Here is a 14,406-nt window from a genome sequence, read left to right on the forward strand (position 1 = left end):
CGTCTACACAAAGGGGGTCAGAGAACAATAAAAAGCCCAGATGACCCTGTCAGTTAATTCAAACCAAAGGTTTGTATTGGCTGAAGCTTTCAGGGGGCGGAGTAATCCCAGGAAGTACAGCCATTTTGTCAACGGAGGTATAAAACAACCTCCGAAAAACCCTCATCGCCAGTCTGTTGTGGAAATGTCTTTTATGGAAAGGAAAACTGGTGTGTGTCAATAATAATATAATTTTAATTAATATAGAAAAAACTTGATTTTAATAGCTCCTGTGTTTCAGCAGGCTTTCTCCTCTGTTTTTAAAATTTTCTGCACATTCACAATCTCTCCCACATCTCTGTGTTGTCTGACATTTGCAGAATAATGTCGTAATATACTATACATAATTTAAAATACTATTTTAACTAAATCTACTTGTGCATTAGCCCAGGAGCTTGAGGAACCCACTGAGAATGAGTAAGAGTTACAAGAGTTATGTGCCATCTGTACCGGGTTATAGCAAGTTAAATTACTTACTGAGCATAACACAGAGTTTTGAAGTCCATTTTGTTTCAATTTTGTCAGTACTTCCTCTATGTCAAGTTATACCAGTGCAGACCAAACTTATTTTGTAGACTAGCTTGAGCTCTAAGTTTTAAAAACATTTTCAAAGTAACTGTCCAAGGCTTTAAGCAGATGTTAGCTTTAATTCAAAATTTCAAAAACATTCTTTGGAAAGTGTTGATTTAATTCTATGCCACCGAAAGTCTCCATAGGCCATGTTTCTCAGTTTGCTAATGATCTTATACTTTTTAACATGAGAATCATCATTGTCATAATGAAGGTCTTTCTCTTCACTTAAAACCACAGAATCAAACCAGAAGTCATCCAATATTCACATGTCAGTAGGTAACAGGATGTGTAGCAGACAAATAAACAACTTCAACAAAACACTGAGCAGACTTGAGGGTACATCTGATCAAAAAATGCAACAACAAACAAAATAGTTTTGGTTGTATTTGGTCGTAATGAGATTTCTGCCTTCACCCCAATAATGTGGAGGTGAATTAAACTCAGCTTTAAGGCATTGAACAACATAAGATAAAATCTCTTTCCAGAACCATTGTGTTCCCGTCACTCTGGATTATCTATACACCTCACAGGGAACAGTTCACAGGGGCTGATTGGTAAATTGTTGTTCCACTGAAAACTGTTGAATGAGGTATGCTGGTAAGGGGGGCCCGACTCCTTCGGGTGGGACATGGATCCCCTTGCCAGGTGCAAAGACAAATTTCTGGAAGTGACGACTTCATCGTGGAGCTGGTAAAATTCAGTGTGCGTTTTGCCGTATGCTGAAGAAAAGAGGATGCTGTGGCAGTGAGGGTACACACGTTTCGTTAATTGTTGGTCGGCTACGTGCATGATTCTACGATTGAAAGAGAAAGTTAAGTGCTCAAGTGGTTGGTAGAGGTACAGAGCAGAAAAGGTGGAGGCAAGGAGCAGGGTGCAGGTTAATTTATTTACTTAGCATTACGCAGATTCATGTGAGCTCCATTGTTTCAATGTTGTCAGTTTTTCTCTAAGTCAGGTTTTACCAGGGAGTCTACCACATCCTGACCACACAGGAAATCGTGAATGTCATTGCAGAACAATGCAGACAAGACATCAATTAAAAAAAATTAAAAAAATGATCTGCAGTAAAATTCACAGATTTTACCATGTGGTCACATGACCACATATCAGCTGATCCAGGCTTTGAGCAGATGCCAGCTTTAATTCAATTCCCAAAACATTCTGGAGACTGGAGAGCTTTAGGGTATCTGATCCAGAAATGCACCAACAAACAAAATAATCCTATTTGAAAACTCGGTGTTTGAAATATCTGTCCCTGAGATTTCTGCCGCCAACCCAATCATGTGGAGGTGAACTGAATTCAGTTTGCGACGCTTAAGGCATTGTATAATGAAAAATAAAATCTCTTTCAAGAACCACTGTGTTCCTGTCGCTATGGATTATCCACACACTCTATGACCAAGTATGCTGAAACAGTTTGAAGCTTTTGTCCCCAAATCTATTGCTGCACCAGTGTACTACACCACCTAAACCACTAAAATATTGCTTTACCTTTCTTGTTATCAGAGTTAATGCTAATAAATACCTTATCTAGGTCACATGAACAGCAAAAGTTACAACCTGATACCATATTACAAATTACATGTGATGTTGGTGCACCTGGAACACTTTGAGGCTGGAAGTTAGAAACTTCAACTGGCAGCAATCTGTCACTACCTTTTAAAAAAGGGTCACTGCCAAATGGCTGGCACCTTGTTAACCTCTAGACATGTATGTCTATTAAAGGTCAGGTAGTGTTGAGTTGCTGTCCTGCCACACTCAGTGCTACCTGCCTGACTTAAGATGATTCTCCCTCTTCCTTTGTATTTGTGAGGTATGTCAACTTTTTGGCTTAAAACAAACAGCAATAACACCCACAGTACACTGCCAGTTTGAAGGTTCACCCCTTGAACAGGCTTGGACCACTTGATGAGAGTACAAATAACAGGGTGATTTTTTTTTTCTATTTTAACAATGATTCTTTAAAAAATCATTGTCTGTCATAGTATTTCTGTGGTTTTTGGTGTAATTTGTGTCTTGTTGTGGAAATCTTGCATGCTGAAATGTACCCAACATCTCCTTTAACCCTTTAAAAAAAGTCTAGTTCAATTTTATTTATATAGCGCCAAATCACAACAACAGTTATCTCACAGCACTTTTCATAAAAGAGCAGGTCTAGACCGTACTCTATGATGCTTTTTAAGCCCAACAGTTCCCACCAAGAGCAGCACTAGGCGACAGAGGCAAGGAAAAACTTCCTTTTAAGAGGCAGAAACCTCGAGCAGAACCATGGCTCAGGGTGGGCGGCCATCTGCCTCGACCGGTTGGGGGTGAAGGAGAGAGAGAGCGAGAGAGAGAGAGAGAGAGAGAGGGCAGGAGAGGAAGAGAGAAAAAGAGAGGGATGGAAGGAGAGAGAGAGGAGGGAGGCAGCCTACACAATATACACACAGAGGTACAGACAGTAAAGGTGATGTTTGAGTTATTTAAAATGCAATTGTTGTCTGTATTTGGTATGCGGTGAGTTTGCAGAGGCACAGACACAGGCGGTGGTAGGTAACACATGGATCATCAAGATTATTCTAGATTGATTTATGAGCAAGCTACAATTGTAAGAAAAGGACAATCAATGAAGTCTATGAAGATTCTCAGTCATCCAGGTCATAGTTATCCAACGAAGGTTAAAGTCAAGGGCAACTGGACTTGGTTGAAGATACTGGAAGACGTTTCGTCCCTCATCCAAAGGACTTCTTCAGTTCTGACTGACTGGCAGGGAAACTCAGCTATTTAACCTCAGTGGGGTCGTTATCTCAGGTCATCGATACCGCTGGTTCGTTAGTGTTCCTGGTTGCTGTAACGACATGCATTAGACCGCATACACTAGATTGCTTTTCTTGTGTTTGGGTGTGCGGTCTTTGGGGTGTACACCCCAGGAATGCACAGACCTGTATATTGGGGAGACTAAACAACTGCTACACAAACGCATGGCTCAACACAGAAGGGCCACCTCCTCAGGTCAAGACTCTGCAGTCTACTTACATCTGAAGGACAGAGGACACTCGTTTGAGGACCACCAGGTGCACATTTTAGACAGAGAAGATGGATGGTTTGAAAGAGGTGTCAAGGAAGCATCTACACCAGGGTTGAGAAGCCGTCATTGAACAGAGGAGGGGGTCTACGCCACCACTTATCCCCCACTTACAATGCTGTCCTTTCATCACTTCCCAGGAAACTCAACAAACGTAACCTATTGGCCTCAGGTGAAGATACCAACGATGGTCGTTCAGTCTTGGCCACAGGTAGTCCTAACAACTGTAACAACTGTCGTCACAGCAACCAGGAACACTAACGAACCAGCGGTATCGATGATCCTGGCAAACAACCCTACTGAGGTTAAATAGCCGAGTTTCCCTGCCAGTCAGTCAGAACTGAAGAAGTCCTTTGGATGAGGGACGAAACGTCTTCCAGTAGCTTCAACCAAGTCCAGTTGCCCTTCATTTTAACCTTCGTTGGATGACAATCAATGAAAGTTAGGTGCTAAAGTGGTTGGAAGAAGAACAGAGAAATGCTGGAGGCAAAGATCAGAGGGCAAGTTAAATTACTTACTGAGCATTACACTGAGTTTTGACTTCCATTCTGTTTCAATTTCAGCACTTCCTCTATGTCAATATACCAGCAAGACTACCACATCCTACCCACACATCATGCACAACAGTGCAGACCAAACTTATTTTGTAGATTAGCTGGAGCTCTAAGTTTTCAGAACATTTTCATAGTGACTGAAAAAGGCTTTAAACACATGTCAGTTTTAATCCAAATTTCAAAAACATTCTTTGGAAAGTTTTGATTAAATTCTATGCTAGTTCTATTTCAGTAAGTGCCACCGAATGTCTCCATAGACATATTTCTCAGTTTGCTGATGATCTTTTACTGGATGTATCTAAATCAATCTCCTCTCATCACCTTTATCAGAATATTTAACTTATGAATCATCATTGTCATAAGACAGGTCTTTCTCTTCACTAAAATACACAGAATGAAACTGGACATCAGCCACAAGACAGACAATATTGACATTTCAGTGGGTAACAGGATGTGTAGCAGGGAAATAACTCCAACAAAACATTGACAAGACTGGAAAGCTTTAGGGTACATCTGATCCTTGAATACACCAACAAAAAATGGTTTTGGTTGTATTTGGCGTATTTGATCGTAACGAGATTTCTGCAATCACCAATAAAGTGGAGGTGAATGGAATTCAGTTTGCTGTGCTTAAGGCATTAAACACAATGACAAATTAAATCTCTTTCCAGAACCATTGTGTTCCTGTCACTCTGGATTATCTGCACACCTCACAGTGAACAGTTCAAGGGCCTAATTGGTAAAATGCTCCACTGAACACTGTTTGCAGTGTATTCTGTGAGCATTTACCTCCAGTATAGAGGAAATGGATATTTCATGGGCAAATAAAACCAAACCTACCTGCAAGACAAGATGCCCTTAAAGGTAAGTTGTTGAGTGATCTGACCCTTTAAAGCAGAGGTTCTCAAACTATGAGGTAGGCCTCCCTAGGAGAGAGTTGAAGGGATGGTGGGGAGGGAGAGACCTGGGCCCTGTTTCAGAAAACAGGATTATTGAAAACTATATTTTTGTGTAGTATGTTAAGCCTAAAATGAGGGAAACTCTGGATCTGGAGACCGAGATCAGATAAACTCGCTATCAGTAACATCAGCAACTGATGCTGTGAAGAAAAAAACGTCAAATTCTAAGATTCTCTCTGACTCCTCCCCTTCTGCGGAGCCTGAAGCGGCTGTCTGAACAACACATTTTCTTTTATTCTTTACTGAGAACAACAAATGTACAGGTACAGATCCACTGTGTGGACCACTGTGTGGACCTAGTGTTTGGAAACATTGCCATATTGAAATGCCGCATGATTAAAGTTGTGAAACGTTACAATTTGGTTAGATCTAGGCACAAAAAGTACTTGGTTAAGGTTAGGAAAAGATCATGGTTTGGGTTAAAATAACTACCTACGTCAGTTAACACTTACGTTAACTAACATCACTTAGTTAACTTAAGGCAAATTACGTATCTTGCATAACTTAAATAAAAATATTTAATGTTGACTTTTTGCTTCACACAGGACAAAAACCCCGGTCTCCTGGTTCAAAGTCAGGGATCTTGTGAGTGGACCAGTGAGTGGACCTTTGTGGGGACCAGTGAGTGGACCAGTGACTGGACCGGTGTGTGTGGACCAGTGAGTGGACCGGTGAGTGGACCAGTGAGTGGACCGGTTTACTGGACAGTGTGTGGACCAGTGTGTGGACCAGTGACTGGATCGGTGACTGGACCGGTGTGTGAACTAGAGAGTGTACCAGTGTCTGGACCTTTGTGTGGACCAGTAAGTGGACCTTTGTGATTTCTTAATTTAAGTGTCTTGATTTTTAATTTGGACTTGGTTACTTGTTCAAGAAAGCAGCCTTCTCTTGTTAAATGTGAGTTTCATTTGTGAATATCATTTGGTTGCTGGTTGTTTGTTTGCCATATCCTGTTTCTTGATTCTTTTGGCCCGGTTTTAATTTGTATTTGCTACTCCTCTCCTCAGCTCTGGGCTTGAGCCACCTGAGGACATAACAACTTGTGATTTAAACTTGTTCTTTCTGATCGACCTGTTTGCTTTATGATGAGAAACGAGTAACATACAACTAGCTGAAGAATATGTTGTTCTGTAGCATATTTAAATCTTATATTATCGGTATATGTAATATCGGGGAGAGCTCTGGTCAAAATAACAAACAGCTCCTGAGTAAAAAATAAAATCACAATACTAAATAAATTACCCCAAAAGAAAAGTTACAATTCCAAACATAACTTCCTCTCAACACAACAAGAGAAATGGGAATGTAACTACAATGGTTGCTGGGTTTCCTGGGAAGGATGATTAAAAAAACACTTACATAAAATTACCTTTCTGTCCTTAACCTTAACAACAACTCAGGAGCTGTGGTCACAACATCACAACACACAAACACTCTGGCTGACTGCAAAAACTGTATTTTCTATTCATGTTTAGCACTTTATTGTAATCATGAGCTGAATGCAGGACATGATGTAAAACTGGTATACACAAAACATTTAAAAACCAGTACACCAATTTGAGTACAATATAATATATTATTCAGGAAGTAGAAAGTCTGTGCACAAAGTAACAGCAGCTAAAACACTAAGCACTGTAGCACACACCGCTGGCTGTCTTCATTTAGTCATCACTAATCGAGGAAGTCACCTTTAAGCTCGACATTCATCAGAGTGAACCAGCTCCTGTGAACACGATGGAGTTGATGTTTATCGCTGTGCTGTCGTCTCTCTCTGTGGTGATCTCTGCAGGTAGGTTTCTGCTTGAGGGAACAGGTAGATTACAGGCTGTTAATTGATTTAAATAAACTGCAGGTCCGCCTGGTGCCTTTATTTGGCTCATTAACGAGTCGGACAGAGGAGATTTAAATGAGATCGCTGAATCTTCCTCATATGACTGCACATTGTTTCGACATTGTCAACAGTCACTGAGCAACAATCACAAACATTTCATCTTCAACAGTGACGGATGCTTTTAAATGCCGCACAGGAATCCTGTAAATGTAATCACTGCTCAGCAGCTGACTCCACACGAACTTCACGCTGTAGCGGAGCAGGGAGGGTGCAGAGGGTGCCGATGTCCCGGTCCCACGGTTCATATTTTGAATAGGCTAAGTTTGTTTGTGTCTTGATTGCGGGAAAAAAAAAAACTTAGACTCAGACCACACAAATTTGTTTATCTTTAGGAAGGGTAACATTTCACGTTCCCCTTTAAAACTGTGTACTGATTTTACTCTTTAGGCTACTCCAGTATTTTTTTTTTAAAGTAGCTAATCTACTTTGGGTTTGAAACCCGATCATCCCGGCCTTTCTGTGTGGAGTTTGCATGTTCTCTCCGGGTGCTCCAGGGCTTCCTCCCACCGTCCAAAGATATGCGGACTAGTTTAATTGGTTACTCTAACTTGTCCTTAGGTGTGCGTTTGCCTGGTTGTTTGTCGGTGTGGCCCCGCGACTGGCGACCTGTCTAGGGTGTACCCCGCCTTTTGTCAGCTGGGATTAGCTCCAGCCCCCGCGACCCTGTACGCAGGATAAGCGGTTCACGATGGATGGATGGATGGATGGAGAAGGGGAACCGTGTACAGAAATTATTTGGGGCTTTTCTGTGGGATCACTGTCACACGCTTTTAAATGGACTTAATGAACTGATACAGTACACGGTGTAGGCTACAAAATGCATCCCTCCCCCAGAAATCCATTTGTTGAATCCGGTACTTGTTGTCACTATCTATAGCTGCACTGTATGCTGGGAACCTTTTTTGTATCTAAATATTTTGGCATTTATTACTGTGCTGTGAAATTGTGAAATGAGTCTGGCTAAGTTAGAGTTCCGCATGTGTAGACCTGGCGCTGTCCAGAGTACTGAAAGGGAGCGGAAGAGACCGGTAGAGAGTCACTACACGTGCTTAGTTCCGGGCCTCAGCCTGTTTGCTTTTCCTGGTAACTGTTGGCGCAGTGCCGATCCTGCCCTATACAAATCTTCGCAACTTTATATTAATTAAATAATAATTAACACAACTCTACTCCCTCTCAAGACCTATTTGCACTAAACTCCCTATCATCACACTTAACAGTGCGGGACGTGGGAAAGTATTATACATTTGCTATATCCTACTTCTTATAGTTTTATTGCTCATATATGAAGGAAGAACGCCCTTTAAAAACTTTAATGTGGAAAACATGGACAAAACCTCAGAAAACTCTCCTCAGTAAAGCTCAATGACACTGGAAGATGCAGATGCTCTGTAGGAGCCATACACTGGGTTTGTTTGGGTTTCCTCTCTTTTCTTTGCACTGTAGTGTACATGCACGCGCATCGTGACGTCATCAGGTACTGTGGGTGTGACCGGGGGCGTGGTGTCTGTATTAATGTGTGTGTGCTCACCTGTGAGGAAGCTTGGGTTGATCATGGCTGCAGGGTGAGCATGGGGAAGAACTTTCTGTTGACCGTTACCATCGTCGTCATCATTACTAACATCTTTCACTGATGTCTCTGAGGTACCTTTTGCACTACTTACAACATGCATCACTCAAAGTAAGTGATTGGTTTTCTATGTATGTGAAATAGCGTAATAAAGAGACTCAATATGTACGATGGTTCAGCGTGACGCGTCTTCAGTGTAAATCCTCATGTTTCAGCCTGCTGTGGCGTTTTAGTTGTTTTGGTGGGTCTGGTCTGTTTGTTTTAGTGGTATACGCCGCAATATTGTGTCAACAGAAAGTTCTTGTTGCGCTGATTCAAACGTATTGTCGGGACTACACTGGATGTTTGCAATCACTTTCCATGTTGTAAGCGATAGACAGCCAGCGCTTTAGGACTCACGTAAGACCATTCATTCACAAATTAGCTGTTACTATGCTCATTTTGTCAAGCAGTCGTCTTTATCACAAGGTATAAAACATTGAACTTTGTGGATTGTCTGTTAAGGACCAATTGTATTCCCTGCTAGGCTCAGCGGTACTTTCGCATAAGGTGATTGTACTGTTTGTTTGTTTTGGGACTTTTTGTAGTATTTTAGTTCGTGCGTCAAGCGGGTGAAGCATTGCGCTTGGGAGTGCCGCCGTGGTTCTGGTTCTAAGACTGTCAGTCTGGTTCAAGACTATCGGTATTTAGGTACATAAATACCCACCGCTAGTATGCACAGAAGACTAGGGTTGAGTTAGTTTAGCTTCAGTGAATAAGTTAGAGGGAATCAAAGACAACACATTGTACCTTGTTCACATGGTATGTGTCATGAAATATGATATAAGTCATTAGGGCGCTGTTTAGCATGTCATTAGCAGATACTTTGCAGTTTTAACATTAGCAGATTATTGGATTATTTTGTAAACGAAAATGGAGTTGAATGGTTCCAGGTCAATTGAGAAAAGACAAACAAAACTTACACCCAAGGCTTTTGAATATAAATTGGAGCAGCTCCAAGAAGAACGTCAAGTAAAAGTAAGAAAAATTAAAGATGCAATAAGAGAAATTAAAGACCTAATGAAAAGTGTTGGAAATGCTAAAAAAATACGGTCTTGTCTTGAAAGTTTGTCGAGTTTGTTAACAGAAGCAAGTCATCTCCATGGCGTTGTTGTTCCTATGCTTCCACCTGAGGAACAAGAAAAACAAAATGCTTGGTTTTATAGTGTTGAAGAACATACAACTGCTTTTGTGGAGGAGACTAATAAATGGCTGCTGGAGGCGCCAGAGGCACCAGCAGAGGGCGTTGTTGCACCATGTTTAGGATCTGCTGTTTTCAGCGATAATGAGCTATGCATAGTCAAAACTGTGGAAAATGCAGAAGATGACGTTAGGCCAAGTGATAGTGTTTCCAATGTGGCATTGAGGTCAAAGAGATTCAGTACAGTAGTGAGTAAACCTCTGTCTACTACATCATCAGCCAGAATAAGAGCTGAGGCTGAGACTGCTGCCCTTATGGTTCGTCAAAAGCTGCTGAGTAAAAAGCATGCCCTGGAGGAACAGCAGGAACTGTTGAGGAGAAAGCAGGAGGTGCTGGAGATGGACATGGAGCTGGCAGCGTCTATGGCTAAAGTGAGTGTGTTCAAGGCTTCAGAAGGATCTTGTGTGTCTCATGTTTCTGTGAAATCGGATGGGATGAACTCTTATTTGAAAAGAGGGAAAAGTACACAGTTGAGCCATGAAGCTCCAATATTTGTGCTGGAATTCAACACTCAACCATTGGCTGCAGAGGCGATAGGGGAAGTTTCGCTTCCAGGTGATGCTTCTGTGAGGTCCAAGACATACAACAAAAGCCAGTTGCCTGCTGTTGTGACCTCGGCCGGTCAGTCCACTTCGCATAGTCTGCCTGCTGCTGTGACTGGGGTTGATCAGCATACTTTGCCAGAAGGTGTTTCTCATCCATCTATTACTAACTTTCTGTATGGAGATGCACCTGTAACCGTGAATAATTCTGATCAGCGTTTTCTCAACGTTTTAGAAAGGCAAAATCAAATCACATCTTTTATTGGTTGGACAACAGTCACTTTTTCTCTTACCTAAGCGAGATCTACAAGTTTTTGATGGAGATCCACTGCAGTATCAAACCTTCATAAGAGGATTTGAACACAACATTGAGGCGAGAACGCAAAGTCAGACGGATTGTTTGTATTACCTCGAACAGTATACGAGAGGTCAGCCCAGGGATTTGATCCGAAGTTGTCAACATCTGCCTCCGTCCCATGGTTATAGTAAGGCAAAATCACTACTTCAGGAGCATTTTGGTGATCCATTTAAGGTAGCTTCTGCCTATATGGACAAGGTGCTTTCCTGGCCGATGCTTAAGGCCGAAGATGTCAAGGCTTTACAGGCCTACAGTTTATTGTTGCGGGAATGCTGCAACTCTATGGGAGTTTCTGCAAGTGATCTGAACGTACCTACGAATATGCAAATCATTGTGAAAAAACTGCCTTATAAGCTGAGGGATTATTGGAGAAGTGTAGCCTGCGATATTCATGAGAAGTCTCATCGCAGAGCTATGTTCTCAGATATTGTAAAGTTTGTTGAGAGGCAAGTCAAGATGGCGAGTGACCCTCTTTTTGGAAATATACAAGAGACATCTGCGAGTGGAAGAAATGTAGTAAAAATGGTCCGGTCTCAACCTCGTTCAAAGGTTAGAGGCAGTAGTTTCGCTACTACTGTAGCACCTGCTGAGAATAAGGTGGAGCCTGGGTTTAAAAGGGAGAAGAACTCACTAGCGAAAGTTTGTTTGTTTTGTGGGGCTGGGCATTTGTTAGATGTTTGTTTTAGTTTGGATAAAAGAACACAAGATGAGAAAATTTCCTTTTTGAAGGAGAACCGTATGTGTTTTGGATGTCTGTGCGTCGGACACATGAGTAAAGACTGCCGAAAACGTATGACATGTAAAGTATGCAATAATAAGCATCCCACGTTGTTGCATATCTACCCCACAGCAAAACCAACGAGTCCGACTCAGGCCAATGGTGGCTTGAATATGGCCAGAGACGGTGCTGTGGTGTCTGTTCAGTCTAGTGGCTTGACTGGGGCCGGTAAGCAGGACTGTACGCTCTCTATCTTGCCTGTTCAAGTGAAATCTAAGAGGGGTCAGGAGACCTTGGTCACATATGCGTTTTTGGACCCAGGGAGTACCGCCTCGTTTTGTACAGAGCGACTCATGACTCGGCTCAATCTTACAGGGAAGAAGTTGGGAATTCTCCTTAGGACTATGGGACAAGAGAAAGTGGTAGACAGTTACAAGTTGTCAGACTTGGAAGTCGCCGGGCTGGACTCGAACAACTTCTGTGGCCTGTCTGAGATTTTTACTCAGCAGAACATGCCGGTTCATCGAGGTAACATTCCAAGCTCAAAAGACCTTCAAAGATGGCCGCACCTAAGACACATAAAAATACCAGAGATCAATTCTGATGTGGATCTTCTGATTGGCACTAACGTTCCTCAAGCTTTGGAGCCGTGGGAGGTGGTTCGTGCAGAGAACGGGGGTCCTTATGCGATTAAGACCATCTTGGGTTGGACGGTGAATGGCCCGCTCCATGGAGATTGTCATATCAGTGAACAATGTTTGCAGCCTGACATCACAGTCAATCGGATCTCGGTGGCGAGGCTTGATGAGCTTTGGGAGAAGAAGTTGAAGGTAGATTTCCCTGAAACTCTGCAGGATGAACAACCTTGTCTGTCAGTGGAGGATAAGCGCTTCATTGAGTTGGTCTCAGAGTCTACTAAGCTCATTGATGGTCATTATAGTATTGGTTTGCCAGTGAAGCAAAGACACCTCAAAATGCCAAACAATAAGACAGTGGCACAACAGCTTGCATTGAGTCTTAAAAGACGTTTGAATAAGGATCCATCTTTTCGCTCCGATTACATCGCATTCATGTCTAAGATGTTGGTTAACGGCTATGCAGAGAGAGTTCCTACCGAGCAGTTGACCCGTTGTGATGGAAGGGTATGGTATATACCTCATCATGGGGTGTATCATTCTAAGAAGAAGAAACTGCGGGTAGTCTTTGATTGTGGAGTTACGTTTCAGGGGACATCGTTGAACTCACAGCTTCTTCAGAGACCAGATCTCACAAACTTGTTAGTGGGAGTGCTTACACGATTCCGTAAAGAACCTGTAGTGCTCATGGGAGATATTGAGGCCATGTATCATCAGGTCAGAGTGCCGGCTGAAGACTCTGATCTGTTAAGATTCTTGTGGTGGCCTGATGGAGATTGCAGTCGGGAGCTGGTGGAGTATAGAATGACGGTACACCTGTTTGGTGCTACTTCCTCTCCCAGTTGTGCCTGTTTTGCCCTGAGGAAGTGTGCTGAAGACAATCAAAAGTGCTTCAGTTCTAATGCAGTTAACACGGTCTTGCACCATTTCTATGTTGATGATTGTCTGGTGTCTGTTGGCTCTGAAGAGGAAGCAGTTTCTTTATGTCGAGAGCTTAGTGCCTTGTGTGCAGAAGGTGGTTTTAAGCTCACAAAATGGGTTAGTAACCGACGCTCTGTTCTCGCTACTATTCCTCAGGATGAGCTCGCCAAGGAGGTGAAAGATCTGGATTTAAATAGTGACGCTCTGCCTGTAGAGTATGTTTTGGGTGTACAGTGGTGTGTCCAATCTGACTCATTCAAGTTTAAAATTACGCTTAAAACTCACCCACTCACAAGAAGAGGAATCTTGCCTGTGACTAGTTCAATCTATGACCCTCTTGGGTTCTTGGCACCTGTTGTTTTGTCTGCCAAGAAAATCCTTCAAGACCTCTGTAGGAGACGTTTGGGATGGGACGAACCTTTGCCCTCTTCAGTGATTAGAGAATGGACGGCTTGGCTGGAAGAGCTTCATGAGCTTGAAAGTTGGGAAGTTAGTAGATGTTTAAAACCTGTGGACTTTGGTTTTCTTGTCTCTGCTCAACTTCATCACTTTGCAGACGCAAGTGAGGAAGGGTTTGGGACTGTGACCCCAAAATCCTGAGACCTTGGAAAACACTCTGATTGGAGACCCGGAGGTCAAGGCTGTGATGGTGAATGCGGCCCAGGTTGAGCAGGTCAGTCCAGTGGAGAGGCTCATTGATTACTTTTCCTCCTGGTTCCGTCTTAAAAGGGCTGTTGGTTGGCTTCTCAAGTTTAAGACCTTACTTCTATCTCTGGTGCGACATCGAAAGCTGCTGAGAGGAACCCTTTCTGAATCGGAACAAAGTGCTGAGCAGGTGGAAAAAGAGCTACAGGTCCAGATGAAAGGCTTTAAGGCTCAAGTGCCAAAGAGTTTTCTGTCTGTGGAGGATATGGTTGTAGCGGAGTCAAATATTATCTGTTTTTGTCAAAAAACAATGTTTCCGGAGGAACTGGCCAACTTGAAGAAAGGAGGATGAGCCACCTCTACAAGCTCAACCCGATCCTGGATGGTGATCTCATTGGGGTTGGAGGACGGCTTAGTAGAGCAGCTATGCCAGTTGAAGCAAAACATCCAGTTATACTGGCTAAAGATAAACACATCTCCAATCTTATTCTCTGTCATGTACACAAAGTAACAGGCCATGGTGGACGAAACCACATGCTTTCTCACCTACGTCAGAAATATTGGATTCCTGGTGCTTGCGCCGCCATCAGAAGGGTTTTGGCCAAGTGTGTCATCTGTTGTAGATTGTCCGCTTCACCTGGACAACAGAAAATGGCTGACCTTCCTTACAACAGAATAACTCCTGATGAGCCTCCTTTCA

The sequence above is a fragment of the Micropterus salmoides genome, unplaced genomic scaffold (genome assembly GCF_014851395.1).
Source record: "Micropterus salmoides isolate LMB-PRFRI ecotype aquatic unplaced genomic scaffold, ASM1485139v1 Ms_hic_scaffold_2, whole genome shotgun sequence".
NCBI lineage: Eukaryota > Metazoa > Chordata > Actinopteri > Centrarchiformes > Centrarchidae > Micropterus > Micropterus salmoides.